Source organism: Gobio gobio, assembly GCF_949357685.1.
Source record: "Gobio gobio genome assembly, chromosome: 8".
Taxonomy (NCBI): Eukaryota; Metazoa; Chordata; class Actinopteri; order Cypriniformes; family Gobionidae; genus Gobio; species Gobio gobio.
In genome coordinates this window covers 38127382-38147226 of record NC_137114.1, presented here as the reverse complement: position 1 = coordinate 38147226, position 19845 = coordinate 38127382, and the positions used below count along the sequence as shown (strand labels likewise).

Sequence of the window (19845 nt, the reverse complement as noted above, 5' to 3'; positions counted from 1 at the left end):
GAAGAAGAAGAGGAGTTTCTGGAGCAGCAAGTCAGCAAATTAGAATGATTACTGATGGATCATGTGACAATGAAGACTGAAGTAATGATGATGCTGAAAATTCAGCTTTGCATCACATGAATACATTACATTTTAAAATATATTCAAATAGAAAAGAGTTATTTTATATTGTAATACATTTTCACAATAATGCTGTTTTTACTGTATTTTTGATCAAATAAATAAAGCTTTGGGGACTTCCTTCAAAGACATTTGAACAAAATTGCAGCACCAAACTTTCGAATGACGTGTCTTTCTAAAAGCAGTGCTACTTTTCAGAAAATAATAAACAAGTCAACAAACCAACGAATAAATAAAAACAAACAAAGCCTTAATTAAACAAAATAGCAGACCACCTAACACAACAAACATGAAAATTAAACAAAAACACTTTATCATAAAATTAATTTGAACAGTTAATTCAGTTATGAGGCGATTGATTAGCCAATTGCAATTACTTTGCATTTGATTAAAAAAAAAAAAAAGCCAATCTTTTGCAGACTATCAGAGTTAAGCAAGCTAGCACAAGTTTGCTCCAGATAGCACATTTGAAGACCAGCACAATGTAGAGCTTTTATATAAAACAAAAGAGGTACTGACAAGATGTTCACCCTAAGGGTTGAGATGTTTAAACAGATTACTTGCATGGCAGCAGGCACCTTACACACACCTGTCCTTTCTCGCTGATTCACACGTACGATTGATATTTATAATGCCCTAAGGCAGTGTTGCAGTGTCGCTTTTGGTCTGAGCGATTTGCTGTGACTGCCCTGCACTGTGAACTCTATGATGTCAGAAACTTTCTTGAACTGTTTGCATAAACAAAGTTATACATCTTACATAAATACAGCGACATATCAAATGATAAGAAAACCATGTTTTGTAAGTGCAGTGTAGAAAACTATATAAGTAAATATTATAATTTTGTTATTATCTTTTTACATTTTTAAATATATATATATATATATATATATATATATATATATATATATATATATATATATATATATATATATATATATACACATCGATCAGGCATAATATTATGACCACCTGTCACCTTCCTAATATTGTGTTGGTCCCCCTTTTGCTGCCAAAACAGGTAGCAAACTCCAGCAAACTTGAGGCATGGACTCCACTAGACCCCTGAAGGTGTCCTGTGGTATCTGGTATCAAGATGTTAGCAGCATATCCTTTAAGTCCTGTAAGTTGCGAGGTGGGGCCTCCATGATGATTCGGACTTGTTTGTTCAGCACATCCCACATATGCTCGATTGGATTGAGCAATTTGAGCTACAGTAGCTTGTCTGTTTGATCGGACCACACGGGCCAGCCTTCCCTCTCCGCGTGCATCAAGGAGCCTTGGCCGCCCATGACCCTGTCGCCGGTTCACCACTGTTCCTTCCTGATACTGACCACTGCAGACCGGGAACACCCCACAAGAGCTGCAGTTTTGGAGATGCTCTGACCCAGTCGTCTAGCCATCACAATTTGGCCCTTGTCAAACTCGATCAAATCCTTATGCTTGCCCGTCTTTCCTGCTTCTAACATATCAACTTTGAGGACAAAATGTTCACTTGCTGCAATGCTGCCTAATATATCCCACCCACTAACAGGTGTCGTGATGAAGAGATAATCAGTGTTATTCACTTCTCCTGTCATAATGTCATAATGTTATGCATGCCTGATCGGAGTATAAACATTTCAAAATAATAATAAATAATACAATTATGCAATTACAATTTTTTCAATATTAGTTGCAATTGTATCTAAAACATCATCATTCTTCATTTAACGATGTATTATTGATGTTATTAAATCATTTATTATTCATTGTCTGTCATCATTAAATTGGTTACTGATACTAGAACCAACCAAATCTTTCATAATCTGATAATGGTCACTGTCTATATAGTATTTACCAACCTAATTCTGCAAGGCTAGTTATTGTAATAAAAATGAATTTTGCTAAGGTCCATGCTGTGGATCACTGTGCCAAATTAAGCTACAATTTCCCATAAAATGAGGTTTGATAAGTATGTCCATAAGCTTAATTCATAATTGTCTTTTAAATTATGCCGAGATATCTATAGTGACGACCAGTGTTGGGAGTAACACATTACAAATAAAGTGAGTTACGTAATCAGATTACTTTTCTTCAAGTTCCTAGTAGTAACACATTACTTTTCAAAGTATTACTTCTAACGTTAATCGTAACTTAATGTGTATGACGACCAGAAAATCCTCTCAGGATACCTGGAATCAGTGTTACAAGTACCCCATTTTTGTAGCATAAACACCAACAAACCAATGAGAGCTTCATATCTTCCAATGTTTCTCCATGGGGCTGAAACCTGAAGATGTCCGAGTTCAAGCCCCGGTGCAATTGATACTCAACTGCCATTGGTTCATCGGTGTTCGAGGGGAGGGACTTACTGATAGGTCAATTGCAGTCAGAACTTAAAGTCGGCATGAATTGGAAAACCAACTTAACTGCTGTAATGGGAAGTATTTCTGGGTGAAACAGGAGGGCATATTTTATCCCATAGTTATCTATTGGACTTTTTTTTTAATTGAATTGTATCTGTAGGCTGTGGTTTGGATTGTAAAAAGTGGCATATTGTTCACGAAAAGACCGGTTAAATGAGGTCAATGTTGATTTCATGCCGCTTCCAAATACGCAGAAAAACTGAAGGTGATCTGACACAGAATAAATGCCTGCAATGAAAATTGACTTATACAGAAGTCTTGAAACTGTCATCTTTCCATTTCTCCCCCATTTGACACCGCAAGGTAGTTATTATCAATTATTCAGCTTTAGTCATTCTTTTCCTGTCTATCAACCATTTCTATTATTTCTACAGCAAACTACCGCTTTCATATTTTTTGTATCTTTCTTCCTTTCTTTCTGATTCAGTGATCGGCCCTTTAGACACACGCTTTGTTGAGTGTTTGTGTATTTTCAGACTAACCCTTCAGCTTTTCTTTTCACTCAGTCTCCTATCGACTTTCCTACTTCTCTTTATCAGCCGCCAATCGCTTTTAATGTCTCTAAGGAGTACTGCAACAGGCATGCTGTCTCTTTCATCCCTCCACCAGACCTCCATTTTGTGGGATTTCACATCCGTTTTCTTTATTCTCTCGGGTCTCTTGGGGTTAAGTGACATTCCCAAGGTCCCTGGGTCATATTAGCTGCAGTAACCTATTCATCCTGTGCCACAAGGGCGAGCATATTAAGTTTTCATAATAACATGAGACAGACGTGGTGGAAGGTACTAGTGGTGCTTTGGGACAAAATAATAAATAAAATAAAATAAAAATTACATATATATAAATATACACACACACATATATATAAGCTATATTTATGAATGGCTGAAAAGACTTGTGGCAATTATTAACTGTTAATAATTACTGTAATAAGAATTTATTAAAATCAGTTGTATTTCCAAAATGATAAATGGACACCACTTGTGGAGTTAAATATGCAATGTGCAAACGCTTTGAGATCATGTGATGACAGTGTGTGTGTCTGGTAAACCCTACAAATTTATCCCCACAAGGATAGTAATTTTTGGGTCCCCATGAGGGAAAACAGCTTATAAATTATACTCAAAATGTTGTTTGATTGTTTGTTTTGTTATTAAATGTAAAAATGCATGTGAGGGTTGTGTTTAGGGGTAGGGTTAGTGGGGATAGAATATACAGGTGTCTTATGTTGTATGTAAGGGGTATGGGTTTAATAAATTACCTAAATTTGTGAAATGGAGTGCATTTTGTCTATTGAAGAAATAAAGTGTGAATCATACAAATATAAAACATGTCATTTAGTTGCAAGAAACCCCGGATCTTAATGCATTGTGTTTCCTTCTGAAGCATCAGTGAATGGTTAAACCTTTTTTAATAGTTGTGTTTGAATCCCTCAATTGTCCTCAGTGTGAAAAGATGGATCTCAAAATCATACAGTCACTGCTAGAGAGGGTTAAAATATGCAAAAGATGCTGAAAACTGAAGAATTTGCAAGACCTGGAGGATTTTTCTGAAAGAACATTGACTCAAAAAAAACAAAAAAAAAACAGCCATGGATCATCCAGGGAACGACACACGGTATTAAGAATCAATGGTTCATAAACTTTTGAATGGGTCATTTTAATAAATTCAGCTATTTTTTTGTCTTGTCCGGATTAGGATAGATAGATAGATAGATAGATAGATAGATAGATAGATAGATAGATAGATAGATAGATAGATAGATAGATAGATAGATAGATAGATAGATAGATAGATAGATAGATAGATAGATAGATAGATAGATAGATAGATAGATAGATAGATAGATAGATAGATAGATAGATAGATAGACAGACTACATTGCAAATGTAGACCACTACATTTTCCCAAATATTAATATTAAAGTAGCAAATCAGGACCCACTTTATATTAGGTGGCCTTAACTACTATGTACTAAGATTTATATTAATAATTTGATACAATGCACTTAGTGTACATACATGTTTTTACATTGTACTTGCATTTTACATTTTTACCTGCATGCAATTACATCTGTAAATAATTTCTGTTACATTTAGAATTACACTATTGACACTTCCCTTACACATGCATTTTTTTTATGTAACTACATTAGCAGTTAAGGACACCTAATATAAAGTGGACATGTCAAATCATTAATAAATCATTAATGGAATCGTTGGAATATGAATCGTTAAGTGACTTACAATTTCCATCCCTATATGGAGACACGCTAGCTAATGCTTTACAAACAGTCATCCAAATCACAATCACACCAGTACAAAATCAGCTTTCAAACGTTCCGAGTTCATGTGCGCTGTCCGTGGTGCTGAAAAAGCACTGACACTGGTACTGGGCAAAGAAACCAAAGCGCGCAACGCATTTGTTTCAACGCGCCTGTGCCTCTTCGGCCACTTGTATTTCCGTCCGATTATAAGAACCCGCTCACGTGCTAGGTAACCAATTCATTCCACCTCCACCTCCCCTCATGTTCGGCACTGTCCGTTAGTTTCAACTGACTTCAGTTCCCCTATCGTACTCTGATGTGCCCTTTTTACCTCTAACCAACCTCAAAGTCATAAGTTTCTGCCATCCGTTCTGACAGAAAGCCTGTTTGTGTGCATGCAGAGGAGCAGCGCTTCAGGCGGAGGCATGCATGCTTATTGGCAGTGAGCAGCGAAGATCTACCCCAATAACGCCCACTCTCCAGCATGCTCCAAGACGAGCAGACGCTTCGCGTGTATTTGTCTTCTAACTCGCCCATCTATCAGGATGATATTGCGAAAGGGTTCCTTCTCGAGGATCTACACCTCTGACGGATTGGATTGTCCTGTATTTCAGCAGCAGCACATGGATATGTATTCTTTATTGCAAGGTGAAACTGAAAAGCCAAGGGAACTAGATATCTGATTCACCGCACCTGCGAGTGCAAGAATGGGAACTATTTTTGCGAGAAAGCAAAAGTAACGGCGAATTCTGTTGCGTTAAGAAAATGAAAGCTTCTTGTTTTTTGGCGCACATTGTGAAGAACATTAAGGTACTGTCCAACCGTACCGAACCTGTCTGATCTTTTCCCCCGGCTTTAATACCGCTTTAATTAGAGCTATCCCACCCTGTCCCCGTCAAACGACCACCGGCTGGCACTTTACACCGGAGCAGAAGGAGCATCGCAGAGAAAAGGTAACCTTTCTTCTTAAAAGACTCTCTAGAACTACCTTGTTTGAATTAATTGACGGTGCGGCACAAACTATTTCTCTCTGCTCGGCTTGCCTTGAACGTTTTTGCGGATCTTTTGATTTCAGATTAATCTCAATCACAATTTAATGACTGTAAGTAGTGTGTTGTGCTTCCAATGCAATGATCTCGATGTGTTTCTGTCGATGCTGAGTAATGGTCAGCAATGCACCAGAGCCACGATTCTCCCCATCGTGAATTTGATAGCTCCTTTCTCCTCTTTATTTGCATATGCAGTTACTTGATTGGTTTGGAACGGTGCTAGGAGTTCGTTAAAACGGTGATTGTATGTTTAGACAAACTATATGCTATATAAGCGTCCTTCTAATGTTAGGGTTAGGGTTGTGGGTTAGTTCTGCCTGACAAGATATTTTTACCCATGGTGACAGCACACCCTGATAGGTTTTTTTCTGCATGCATGACAAGATGCTCTACCCACGGTTTCAGTTTTTTTTTCTGCTTGGCTTATTGGTTTTAAATACACCAGACCCCTGTGACAACACTGATATAATTGAACAGCAAAGATGTGTCCAATATAAATATGTATATGTATACAGTATTCTGAGTCACTCAAAACCATGTTATTTGTTTTTAATATGCATATGGACTTCTTGACATTTCATTCTAATGCAAAAAAAAAAAAAAAAAATGTCCTGTGAGAATAATCATAATGCCATAAGGTGGAATGTGTCATTTTCGCTTTCTGGTGCAGTAACAAACACTGTTCTATATTAGTTCGGCCATACATTTTTATACATTTTAAAATGAAGATAAAACCCCCTTGATTTACGTCCTATGTCTCTCAACCAAAGACCAGAAATTGGAGGAGTTTTGAATGTCAAGTTGCAAAGCTCATAATGTCTTATTCTTGTCCACAGGTAGGGGGTGTAGATGCATGCGTGTGCTCTATCGCCTATAGCTCCTGTAGCCTGAAAACATTTGAGTCATGTTAGGTGCAGGTGGTTATTTCATAACCGGTCTTCATTTCATCTGTATGAGCTGTTAGCAAACATACGTTTCTGTCCCTTCAGCGTTGTGTGATTTCATTATATTGTTTCCTTTATGCCTTATTGATGGGATAAGCGAATGACAACATTTCTTATTCAGATTTAGTATTAATATATAAGTCCCATTTTTTCCCAGAATGACCACATGCAGCCCTACAGTTTACTGTATTCTCCTTTATAATATGATTGATAGATGGTTGGTGACATTCAATTATAACAGGACACATGAAACGCATGCGTGTTGTGTAGATCCACAGAGCTGTTTTGGGGACCAGCACGTCCCGTTGATAGACACGTGGCACGACCATTTGTTTAAGGAGTTAACTGTGAGAACTGGGCCGGCTGAACAGTCTGGTTTTGCTGCATCTGTCACAGCAACCACAGCATGGCTATTTTCTCTCGTCTGCTGCAACATGATGCATTCCCTGTTGCGTGAAATGAAGAAGTGACTTTTGAATTAGATTGATTTGCGAGTTTTTACAGGATTTTCCTGTTCTTTTTTTGAGCCTTTTAGAGCTTCTGCTGGTGTCAAGTGAACAGTGTGAATGCACACAGCAGAGAAGGGCTTGCTAAAAGCTTAAAATTACACTGATTGGACTTCTGCTCTCCTGGTGGAACCTTTCTGAGCTTATCGGTGTCCAAATGATCCTGTTAGAAAGGATTTCTTTTTTGAGAGTCTTTCTGAGCCAAAAAAATAATAAGCCCATCCTAATTCCTCCAACTGAGCTGTGCAAATCTAAGGGTTTTGTTGGGGGAAAAACAGTCACATCATAAATATATTTATGTACTTATTTAAATGATTAGTCATTTTAGTTACTGATTGAATTATTATTTATGTATTTATGCGACACTGAAGACTGGAGTAAAGGCTGCAAAAATTCAGTCTTGATTGCATTTTAAGATATTACATATTATATTAAAGATATACTGTATCATACATTTTAAGATATATTACAATCAAAAACTGATATCTTAAATTGTAATAATATTTCACAAAATTACTGTTTTTACTGTATTTTTGATCAAATAATCGCTTCCTTCGTGAGCATAACTACTTTCAGGAACATTAAAAACCTCAGATTTCCCCAAATATGAAACATGTTACCCTGGACCACAAACCCAATCATAAGGGTACATTTTTTTTAAAATTGAGATTTATATATCATATGAAAGCTTGCCATTGATGTATGGTTTGTTCATCTGGATCTGGAATCTGAAGGTGCAAAACAATCTAAATATTGAGAAAAACGCCTTTAAAGTTGTCCAAATGAAGTCCGTAGCAAGGCATATTACAAATAATATATTTTTTTTAAAAATATATTCATGGTAGGAAATTTAAAAAATATCTTCATGGAGCATGATCTTTACTTAATATCCTAATGATTTTTAGCATAAAAGTAAAATGGATAATTTGGACCCATACAATGTATTGTAGGCTATTGCCACAAATATCCCTGTGCGACTTATGACTGGTTTTGTGGTCCAGGGTCACATATATATATATTAATATTACGGTTGGTTATTTTTATTTTACCCAGATACGTTTAATGATTTTTAACAAATTAACAAAAATATATATTAAGATTATTAATAGACTATTTAAATATTTATTTATTTATTTCCAGATACTTTTTAAGCTTGATTTCCACATCAACTGTAAGCGTTTCATGGTGTCGATAAATGTAAGTTAACCACCGGTTGTTGCCTAATTCCATAAGAGCCAAGTGTGTTTGAGAGGAATACTTCAGATTTTTCATTTTCCCCTCCCTTCTCTGCCATCCATCATGAGCCATAGCGCGCACCAAATATGCAGACGAAGCCGTATTCTGAGTGCATACTCAAGATTGAACACTCCATCCCGGACTTTTCAAACAGACTGTCATATTTTCAGCATGTGGTAGGACCAGGGTGCACACTCCAATCTCCAGAGAGAAAGACAGAGAGTGGGCTCACTGTGAAGCAGAGTGGTGCTCTGGGATGATTGGAATGGAAGTAGAGAGCAGGGCGAGGGAGAGGGAGAGGAAGAGGGAGAGGAAGAGGAAGCCACCCCCCCACACACACACACACACACACTCTCTCTTTCTCTCCCAGTGGTGCAGAGTTCTGTATTAACGAGAGGCAGTGATGAGTGGGGTCTGCAATTACCCTCAGGCCTCCGTCACGCCACAGCTGCCTCGGCTTGCAGCTAATTGCTCCGATGTATTAGCCTGTGTGTTGCTCTTCTATTACCTATTACTCTTCCTCCTCCCACTCCGCTTAACGCGCCCGGCGACCGTGCTAAATGAACTCTTGCCACTTTTGAGTTGATGCCCAACAACAGACTTTCGCCAAAGGAGCTTAAATGGCCAGACGTGTAATTTTCCAGTTGATCTGGTCTGGAAGCCAACACAGATACACACTGCGGACAGCGAGATGGAGGCGAGGCTGTAATATGGGTGGGGAGTGAAGCGAAGTAAAGGATGGAGGTGGTCAGGCCTGTTCTTCCATTATGTTGTAAGCACATCAATATTCTGCTTAAACATTTCACACCTCAGCAAAATCAATGGCTCTCTGCTAGACCTGGGGAGGCTTCTAAAGCATGTGGGCTTTAAAGGCTAATGTGTTTATCTTTGGCATTAGCGACAATCCACTACAAATTCTATTCTTTGTGGGTCTTGTTTTATCATAAAAAAATGAGTCAGCAATCAGACTCTCCTTGATTTAATGTCGGATAGGATGCCAGCAGCAACACCGACTGTTAGTTCCGCCCCAGAAATCTGGCAAAAAGGTTGAAATCCTTAATGGAGGTGCAGCAGGCAGCGCAATGAGAATTGTAACTTTAGTTACGGTTTTCGATGAAGGTCAAAATAGAAGCGTAATGTCATTCCACAGACATTCCTATTCGGACAGGATTAGATTTCTCAGAGGACCGCTAAATTAGACGGGGGGGGAAAGTAGCAGGTAGTTTGCAATTTTTGGTGTTGTGCGAGAAAAACACAGACGTGTTTGATTTCAGAGGATTAAAATCACAAAGTATGTCTGTGAAACACAAATTAACCTGACCTCCTCAGGGAAAACTAGTCCTGTCCAAAAAGGGCTTAAAAACAGGAGCTTTCACAGTATGCAGTTACCACCGCTCTCTCTGGAGTACTCACATTTGGAATAATACAAGGATTTGGCAGTTACTTTTTGTATGAAACCAGTTGTAATCAGGATCCAAAATAAGCGTTTTGTCATGCCTACCAATGGCAAGGGAATAGAGAAAATACGCTGGCCTTATTTAAATTTTTTTTTTAACCAGCCATGAAAACATATATTTTTTAAGAGTCTATAATTGTATAATATATATTGTAATCCTTTTCAGTCTAAATAAATGAAAATGGAAAACAAAACTTTTTTTTTGTTGATATTGTGGCTTTATATATGGTCTGAACTTGCATGTGTCATTGTTATTAACATTTTACCAAAATCAAGCTCAATTGCAGTTCTTGACCAGTGAATTTGGGACATGCATGTCTTGCCCGTCATTAGAATGGCAGCAGGCAGTGAGTGCATCACATACATTTTCGTCAACTTGCAGGTTATAAAGATTACTGTAGCTATGTCGGCACTCAGTTTCTGTCATTTGGCCAAAATCTCACAAAAGCTAGAGTAGGCCCTATTTTAGCGATCTGCGTGCATGGTCTGAAGCGCATGGCGCAGGTGCACTTAAGGCATGTCAGAATCTACTTTTTTCTACGGGGCGATAGTGTAAGATACAAGGTAATGGAGCCTTTTATACATTGTCGTGTTTCTTTAGAAATAAACAATGGACAAATGGAGTCTTTAAACGACTCAGATGTAAAGTTATTCGCTGTCAAAGTGACGCCAAAATGAATGGGAGTCAATGGGATGCTAACAGCAGGTGATGGCTTGGTTAGCAATGGCTGCCCCTATGGAAGGTACGCTTTCCGGGTGCTGGATTACCCCCTTGAACCTGACGAGTCAGTTTAAATACATGTGTGTATTGCCACGATTGGTCAAATAATTAGCCAATTTCATACCGCAAATAGGTAATTGTGATACATGCAATGACTAAAAAAGATGCAATCTAATCGTGTTTACATGAAATAAGCCTGCTCCCGACCAGGTTTACGCTTCTGGCTTAAAAACAGCAAGTCCAGGATGAGTATCGAAGAACCAAACAATCCAAGATCATGCCAAATTGTTAAAAAGGCTTATTTCTATGGGTTTAAACATTATTGGAAACATGAATAATTTATTAATGCAAGTCAACAAAATATATAACATTGTTCTAGTGGTTTTTGGATATTTTAATCCAACAATCTTACATATTGTACCTTTAACTGTGTACTCTGAAAATACTTAGTGTTATATATATTAAAAATGCATGTGGATAGTGTTTGATCTAGTCGTTCCCAACAAGCAGGTTTAAATTCCAAATGTATAATAATTATGTGAAATATGACCCAGAAAATGTAGCATTTGGCTCTCTCAGTTCAAATCCAGTGTTCAGTATATCTTCAACATTGCGTCTGTTGGTATAATTAAGGTTTGCTTAAGTGCACTTTATATATTTGTCCTGCACTCCAAAGTCCTCCATTGATCTACGGTTACAGCAAGTCAAAACCACAGCCAAAGCCTTTACTAATCCATTCTGGGGTTCCTGCAGAGAAACAGATCCAGCACTGTGGGAAACCATCACTTCCTATTTGGCCTTTCAAGGATGACCGATCCCTACAGTCTGTCTTCTTCTTTCCTTGGCTCAGTAAAAATCATTTTATGACAGGGTCTCGACGCAGTCATGTTCACCGCTGCCTGACTGACGCTGAGTCTGGAGTTAAGTCCGAGTGAACGCTCTGCCTTCTTCATTTGGGACTGATCAGAAGTTAAGTGCCCTCAAATAAAGAGATTGATGCCGGCATATAGGGAAATGGGGGAGCATGATCACATGACCGCAAAAGAGAGACAATGTTCTAAAACCTAGCAGTTAGTCTTTTGTGCCGGTGTCGGCCTTTTCATATGCGTATCCTTAAGAATCCCAGACATAAAGTTGAATTCTATAACTCTTCTGTAATCATACATGTCCCTCTAGCCGAAAGTGGTTTGAGATAGCAGGATTTGAATCTAAAAGCTGGGATTTTTGTTCAAAGTGTGACATTCTTAGCACAGTCACTTTCCCTTATCAGGCCAAACGTGTGAAGGCCACTCCTTTCATAAATATAACAAAGATATGGCTCGTGAAGGTTAAGCATTTAAACCCTAAAATACTTTCTCCCTGCTCCGGTTTAGTGTGCAAAAACAAAAGACAACCTTTGTTCATAGGTTGATTTCTCAAAGAGTGTTCCCTTGAGAGACTGTCAGTGTTCCCACTATATCTGTGGTGTAGATAAATATATGTAACCCCTCAGGTCCTACTTGCCCCTCTTTGCACGGGCCTCGAACCAGGGTCGGAGGTCGGAGATGGGTGCGTGTGCCTCATGAGGGCAGGCGAGTGAGGTTTACTTGCACAGCTCTTACTAGCTTGCCTCCATTACACTCACCCCTCTAAACCTCACTCCCATACGGGTCACAGCACCAATGTAACCTCTCATGTCCTATTCGACCTGCTCAGTGCAGGCCTCGAACCCAGGTCGCCAGTGTAGGAGGTGGGCGCACTAACAAGGGCGCTAAAGGCCTCTAGCATCAGTCGCTAGTGCTCTTTTATTTTATTTCAAATAACAGTTTTAGTTTTGGGTAACTATAATAAGCCTTCTTTATATCTCACACCGTTTATCATAATTGTGACTTTGGCTCCTGGTTTCACAGACAAGGCTTAAACTAGTCCCAGACTAAATTGCATATTTGAGCCGTTATAACTAAAAGCAACTTGCACTGACTTATTTTAAAATGTTTCAAGATGCACACAAGTAATGTTTTTTTTTTTTTTTAGGCAAAAAGGTATTTAAATGCCTTAATTGAACTAAGGCCTAATCCTGCTTTGGCCGTGAAACCGGGCCTGTATCTGCCAGTGAGACTTTATTCCCAAAGTGACTTTACTATTTATCTTACAATGTGCCTTCATATCTCATAATAGGTAATATAGTCTCAAAATGAACTATATCTCTCAATTATCTTTTTTATTTTTCTCTGAGGCAACAACTAGCTTTCATTTTTGGCAGACTCTGATAGCGGCAAAGTGTTCGCCTAGGGCGCCCCTCTGTCAGAATGGGCAGAAGGGGCTTTGGAAAGCGTTTAGGGAATCCTTTTTTAGTTCCCTTCGGTGCCACTAGCTGCATGGTTAATAACCAAGTGTGCTTTCACTACATTGAGTAAATAAAGGTGTTGCCAAAGTGAATTTTTACAGTTGTCTCTGCTTCCTGTTGATTTTTGTATTCATCCTTTCCCAGCTCATTGAGATGTGTGAGTAGCTGTCATACACAGTGAGATATTGTAAACCCCAAAAAAACAGAGCATCCTGAAATTGATTTTTATCTTCGCTGTGTTTTACCGGTTGGCGTGTAACTGCGGGGAGAAGTGTGTTTATCAGCATTGTCTCTTGACACAGTTGTCTCCAGCTGCACCTTCAGCGGTGATGGAGTCAATCATCCATGACCTTCGACTGCACCTTCCTCTGTCTTCCTCTTTCTCTCTCTGTACGGCTAAGCTCAGCTTTGCCTCTTTCTACGCCATACAGTATAAATAGAACTGTTTTCAGTGGCCATCTGCCTGTTCTCATTGGCAGGTCAGATTATGGGATCCGTATAGACATCCGCCGGGATGGCTTTTGCGTCTGTTCCACTCCTCCTCCTGCTCACATGCATACAGATGTGCTGCTCAGGGTTACATAGTGGGTTATTCTCTCTTGAGCTGTGGATTTATTAAAGGTGATACAGCTGATATATTGTTAAGGGATAGTTTGTGTGTGTGTTTTGTGGGCATTCTGGGTATTCGTCAGTAGGATTACACTCTGGGGCGGATCAACGTTCCCATAAAGGTTTCATGGCAGATTACTGACGTAATCTAGGGAAAATAACAACACGTTTCAGGGGCGATTTCTAGAATATTGGTCTTAGAAAGCCTCAATCCCCTACCTGAGCATAAGCTGATGTGGCTGAGGTATTTCTTGCCTGAAGTTACAAGTTAGAATCTTGTTCTTCTGGCTATTTTGAAATACAATATAGGAATTAAAACAGCATGTAAGGTATGTGGATCAGCTATGTTAGTGTTTTCCATTGAAAGTTGAGAATATTGCATAAAACATTTGCGAAAAGCAGCGTTCCCATCCCACAGGCCAGATCTACTCAATAGGGCAAATTAGCAAAAAGCAGCGATGGGAGTGTAACTACTGAGGATGTGCAAATTAAAGATCACAGAAGCAGCTGGATCATTTGCGTAATGACCAACGCAATCTACCAAGAGCAGCGCAAATTAGCGTCTGGTTTCTTTTTGGGCTGTAAATATTGGAGCAAACACCTGTAAATTGACGAGCGCAAACCTTTGTAAATCGCCTTGCATGATTCATTTCAACACTCTCCTCCCATAAATTTTGCCTCTGAAAGGGAAACTCCTACAAATGCATATGCAATAAGGTCAGCCGCAAAAATAATCCACGCCATTTCAGCGCTAATTTATCACTGCATGTCTTTAGCAAATCCTGACATATAGTTTTTATGCCAAAAGAGGGTTTGCGCTGCTGCAAGCTGTTAGTAAATATGGCCCTGTGTTCAAGAGAAAAAATGTATGCAAAATGGGAGAAAAAAAATGGAAGTAACTGTACTTGTGATTTTATTCCTCATAATTGTAACTTTACATATTACAATGTGAATGTCTCACAAGGTAATAGTATAATTGTGAGTTTATTTCTCATTTATAATGTGACTTTGATGTTGTGACTCTTATGCCTAATTTTAAATATCAATAAGCAGTGAAATCGTTTTGTTAAAATGTTTCTTTTCTAAGAAATTATAATAAAAGATTATGCCAAAACAAACTCTACTTAACTAAAAATGAACTCTTTTTAACAAAAATTGTATAAAGATTTTTTTTCTTCATTGTGATTTCACGACAGTTTTGCCACCATGATTATTCTTTAAAAAAGATATATATATATATATCATTACAGACTCATTATAAGAGGTGTATTCAAATAAATCTATGTATTGCATTTTGTATGCATCGATGAAGAAATCTTGACACTATACTATATGTTTTACTATAAATATTTCTAGCACTCTCAGAAAAAAATGTGCAAAAATTGTACCTTTAGAGGTACAACAGCTTGTCACTTTGGCAGTCTTACATCTTTGTACCTTTTTTTTTTTTTTACACATAAAAGGTTCATTGTAGTACCTTAATGTTTGTACTCTAAGGTACTAATATGCACCTTTTAAGGTTGAAAAGGGTACAAAGATGTAATTTTAAAGGGTACTGCTGAAGTGACAAGCTGTTGTACCCCTAAAGATACCATTTTTACTTTTTTTTTTCTTTTTCTGAGTGTACTTGTATGGACACTGTACATGAGGACTAATGTCATAGGAACAATAATGGCGTGGGAATAGGATTGAGAGAGGTAAAGAGAGAGGCTGCCCCAGCTGCTCTTCAATCAGATCCTGTCTGGCCTGGTTACTTAATGCCGATCATATGATTTAATGCTAGATTAAGCACATGCTTGACAGCTAAAATGCCCCCTCTCTTAGCTAAGAGTCACTCAGGGTTTATTGGCCTCAAACAACTCTAAATCGGCCCCCACTGCTGAATTATCACAAAAGCATTTTCATCAAAACACCATCCAGAGTGCTGCAGGAGATGTTTTTTATTTATTTATTTATTGGTGCTCTTTTGTGCTTTTGACCTTGGATCTATCAATGCAATGTCGCCAGTTCAGCCTGTAATGCATATTTGGTCTAGAAATTACTTGAAAACCGTTTAACGAGTTTGAGAATGGCTTCTCTGTGCCTGGCCTCGGTTTTCACAGTTTAAAAGAGTGCAAACAAGAAGCCTTTTTAGAGTAGAGTAAAACTAATCCTACCCGCCTCCCCTTATGTAGCAGTGACTTGATTGCTACTATGCAGAGCACACAATGTGTAATCGACCACAGGATCTAACACTGATGAGTCAACAAACATCGTTACGCAATACAAGTGCCTGAGTCATGTGCTTCTTCCACTTTTCTGATGCTGTGTCTGTATTAGTCTATCAGAGCACAACAACTCATTTAGCATTGTTCGTTGTTCTAAATGATGGATGCCCGTTTTCACCTCAGTAAAAAATAAGAAGGTAATTGTGACTTAATTTCTCATAAATAAGACATTAAGATAAACACCTGCCAAATGTGGGTGGATTTCAGCAGTGGCGTGTAACGCAGTCACTAGCCACTTTGGTGGGTTGAATTTTATATATAATTTTTTTTGATTGTAGTCCTTTTTGAGGATAGACATGAAAATGCACTATCCAAACTTAAATGGCTGTAATTCAAGAATGCTTTGGAATATAGACCTAAGTTTGGTCTTGTGTCTTTAAAGAAGACACTCACTTATTATGAAGTGAAGGCACTACAAAAAAATGTAAGTATGAAAAAGTTATGGAAGTTTTAATTTACTATTAATGAATTGTACTATACTAAATATTTGATTTTATATAAAATGTATATTTTACAAAATATGTTTTACTCTAATTACTATAACATCAAAACATCCAAATTTGAATTTGATATCACAAAAATGTAAGTTCCCATGAGATTTTGTTTAGGTGTCATCCACATTCCATTGATTTTTATTTTTATTTATTTTTGTTTTTTTGCATTCTCCTGTAACACATTTTTTAATTTCTGTTCAAATGTTACTTCTATGATAAAACAGTCACCAAATATGGAACCTTGAGATTCAGACCTTTCCGACGATATGTGTTTTGTGAGGATTAAAAAAGGTTTTGATAAGTAAATATTTAAAATACATTTTGTAATATGAAACCTGACACCACCCACTAGGGGAGGAGCCTGCTAGAAGAACCGTTTCCATGGTTCCATGTTTTTTTCAGGATGAATTTTGAGTTCATAAGCTTTCAAATAATACCTAATTTATGATGATTACTAAAATGTGTGATACGAAGTGGTTAAAAAGGCAGCTGAAATAATAAACTAAGTGCAATGTAGTGTCAAAAATATAGATTTTCCAATGCATATCAATACTAAAAGATCTGAAACACTTCCAATACAAATTTTCCGCAGAATAGATACAAAATACAAGCTGCACTTTCTCGCTTTTTCATCTCTCCTACAGCGAGTTGATACATAAACCTGCTCACACACTTGTTTCATTTGCTCCAGATGAATATTGTTGCCGTTACAGGGCTTGAAGTTCGGAGACATAGTTGTAATTAATATGTATTAATAAGCCTTTTGCTTGACTGGTTTATCAAACAGCTATTAATGTGTTGCTAATGTTACACAAACCATGTTTCTGTTCGCCATCTCAATCCGCATTCTAAAAATCAGCATAGAACATCATAGAACGTCAGTGGAGAAAGGCGTATTCTGTAGTTGATCATAACATCATATTATATCTTATACATAATTCACCAGCTACTGTATATTGCTAAATGTAACCGATTTTTCATAACAACAGAAAAATATACTGGTATGGCTTCTCTTGAGACTCCCCTGCTTTGCAGCATAGTAATGATCATCTGCTAAAACCCGCCCGCATGTTGACGTGATTGGTTACAAGGTCGTTTTGTGATATCAGAAACACCAGCGATTTCAAACCGTGTTTTTGAGAATATCTTCGGTTCACTGGACTTTTAGGGAGAAAATGCTCTGTGTTGATGGTGTTGTATTATTAATTTCCACATGGTTTGTCTGAAAGCATATTAAAAACACCACATAGACATATAAACTGTATTAAAAACTTGATTCTCACCACAGGGGGTCTTTAAATTCTAAGGCATAATTGCTCACAATAGCTCACTTCTCGAGTCTGACCAATTGTTCTGTTGCCAGTAACATTAGTTGTTAAGGAACTATAATACTGCATACTGAAATAAAAAAAATTTGTACTTTGAGCTTTGAATAGCGCCTTGTTTAATATGAGCTGCTAGTCGGGCATGGCATTTACAAGACACTTTGATAGAGATAAGAACAGAGGCAGCGCATTACACATTGAGGTGAGCGATAACTTCGGTGGATGGAGAGGGCACCCTGCTGATAAATGCAGCATTGCTGGTCACCAGCATATGGTATGTTTTGCACACTGGGTCCAGAATGGAATGCTGGTTGCTGATTTTCTGGAACCCAGTATGGGATGCTGGTGTGTTGGTGAACCAGCATGAGGAATGTTTTACACACTGAGACCAGCATTCCATGCTGGTTGCTGGTTTGCTGGATCCCAGTATGGGATGCTGGTGTGTCGGTGAACCAGCATGAGGTATGTTTTGCACACTGGGACCAGCATGGAATGCTGGTTGCTGGTTTGCTAGAACCCAGTATGCGGTGCTGGTTGCTGGTTTGCTGGATCCCAGCATGGGATGCTAGTGTGTTGGTGAACCAGCATGAGGTATGTTTTGCACACTGGGACCAGCATGGAATGCTGGTTGCTGGTTTGCTAGAACCCAGTATGTGGTGCTGGTTGCTGGTTTGCTGGATCCCAGCATGGGATGCTAGTGTGTTTGTGAACCAGCATGAGGTATGTTTTGCACACTGGAACCAGCATTCCATGCTGGTTGCTGGTTTGCTGGATCCCAGTATGGGATGCTGGTGTGTCGGTGAACCATCATAAGGTATGTTTTGCATGCTGGGACCAGCATGGAATGCTGGTTGGTGGTTTGCTGGAACCCAGTATGGGGTGCTGGTTGCTGGTTTGCTGGATTCCAGCATGGGATGCTGGTGTGTTGGTGAACCAGCATGAGGTATGTTTTGCACACTGGGACCAGCATTCCATGCTGGTTGCTGGTTTGCTGAATCCCAGTATGGGATGCTGGTGTGTCGGTGAACCAGCATAAGGTATGTTTTGCATGCTGGAACCAGCATGGAATGCTGGTTGCTGGTTTGCTGGAACCCAGTAAGGGATGCTGGTGAACCAGCATGAGGTATGTTTTGCACTCTGGGACCAGCATGGAATGCTGGTTGCTGGTTTGCTGGAACCCAGCATGGGGTGCTGGTTGCTGGTTTGCTGGAACCCAGCATGGGGTGCTGGTTGCTGGTTTGCTGGAACCCAGCATGGGATCCCAGATATGGGATGTTGATTGCTGATTTGCTGGATCCCAGGGATGCTGGGTGCTGTTTCGCCGGATCCCAGCATGGGATGCTGGTATGTTGGTGAACCAGGATAAGGTATGTTTTGCATGCTGGAATGCTGATGTGCTGGTGGACCAGAATATGTTGTCTTTTGGGTGCTGATATGATCCCAGCTAGACCACAACAAAATGTGTATGTGTTACATGCGTCACATTTCTTAGTGTTCGTAGTTAAAGACCAAGACAAATTTAATAAATTATAAATTATTTAATAAAGAAAAACATATTACAGGTTACATGTTTACACAGTAAAAATCCCCAGTGTTAAACAAAAACGGCTTAGTTTTAATATGACCCCAATCTATAGAGAGTAAAAGTTGCAGTTAGTGAAATAAAATAGATTCAAACAAGAGGTGATGAATGAGCATTAGTGATGATACCTGCGGTTAAGCAGAATCACTGACGATAAGAGGAACAACAAGAACAGAACAAAGAGAAGAGATGAGTAGAAACACAACAACTAAAACTGACGTTCAGCCACACAGCCATAGATTAAATCAACTTCAAATAAATTCAAAATGTCACCAGATGATTAAACAACTCCAAAAACACCATTACCATATTCACTTATTACAAACCAGTTTGGCTTTATTTATTTCATATGGTACATGTCCAAAGGTCGTTGATGTCTGTTTGAAGTCACCATTATGGTGATTAGTGTCCCCCTTGCCCTTGGTAATTGACTTTGGTTGAATTAATTCTCTTTCAGCAATTGTTGCAATTCTCTGTCAGCAATACTATTTTCAACAATATGTCATACTCCTGACTGCAATTGGCTATAATTGGCT

General features: G+C 38.6%; 1 protein-coding gene across 1 annotated transcript in view; it reads left to right on the top strand.

The window, feature by feature from the left end:
- Positions 1–5268: 5268 nt before the first annotated feature.
- Positions 5269–19845, top strand: part of LOC307130086 (leucine-rich repeat and fibronectin type III domain-containing protein 1-like protein) — a gene marked incomplete at its 3' end in the record, with an annotated part of 99602 nt that continues 85025 nt past the window's right edge. Inside the window, exon 1 of the mRNA XM_079822961.1 lies at positions 5269–5747. The remainder of the gene's footprint in view (positions 5748–19845) is intronic.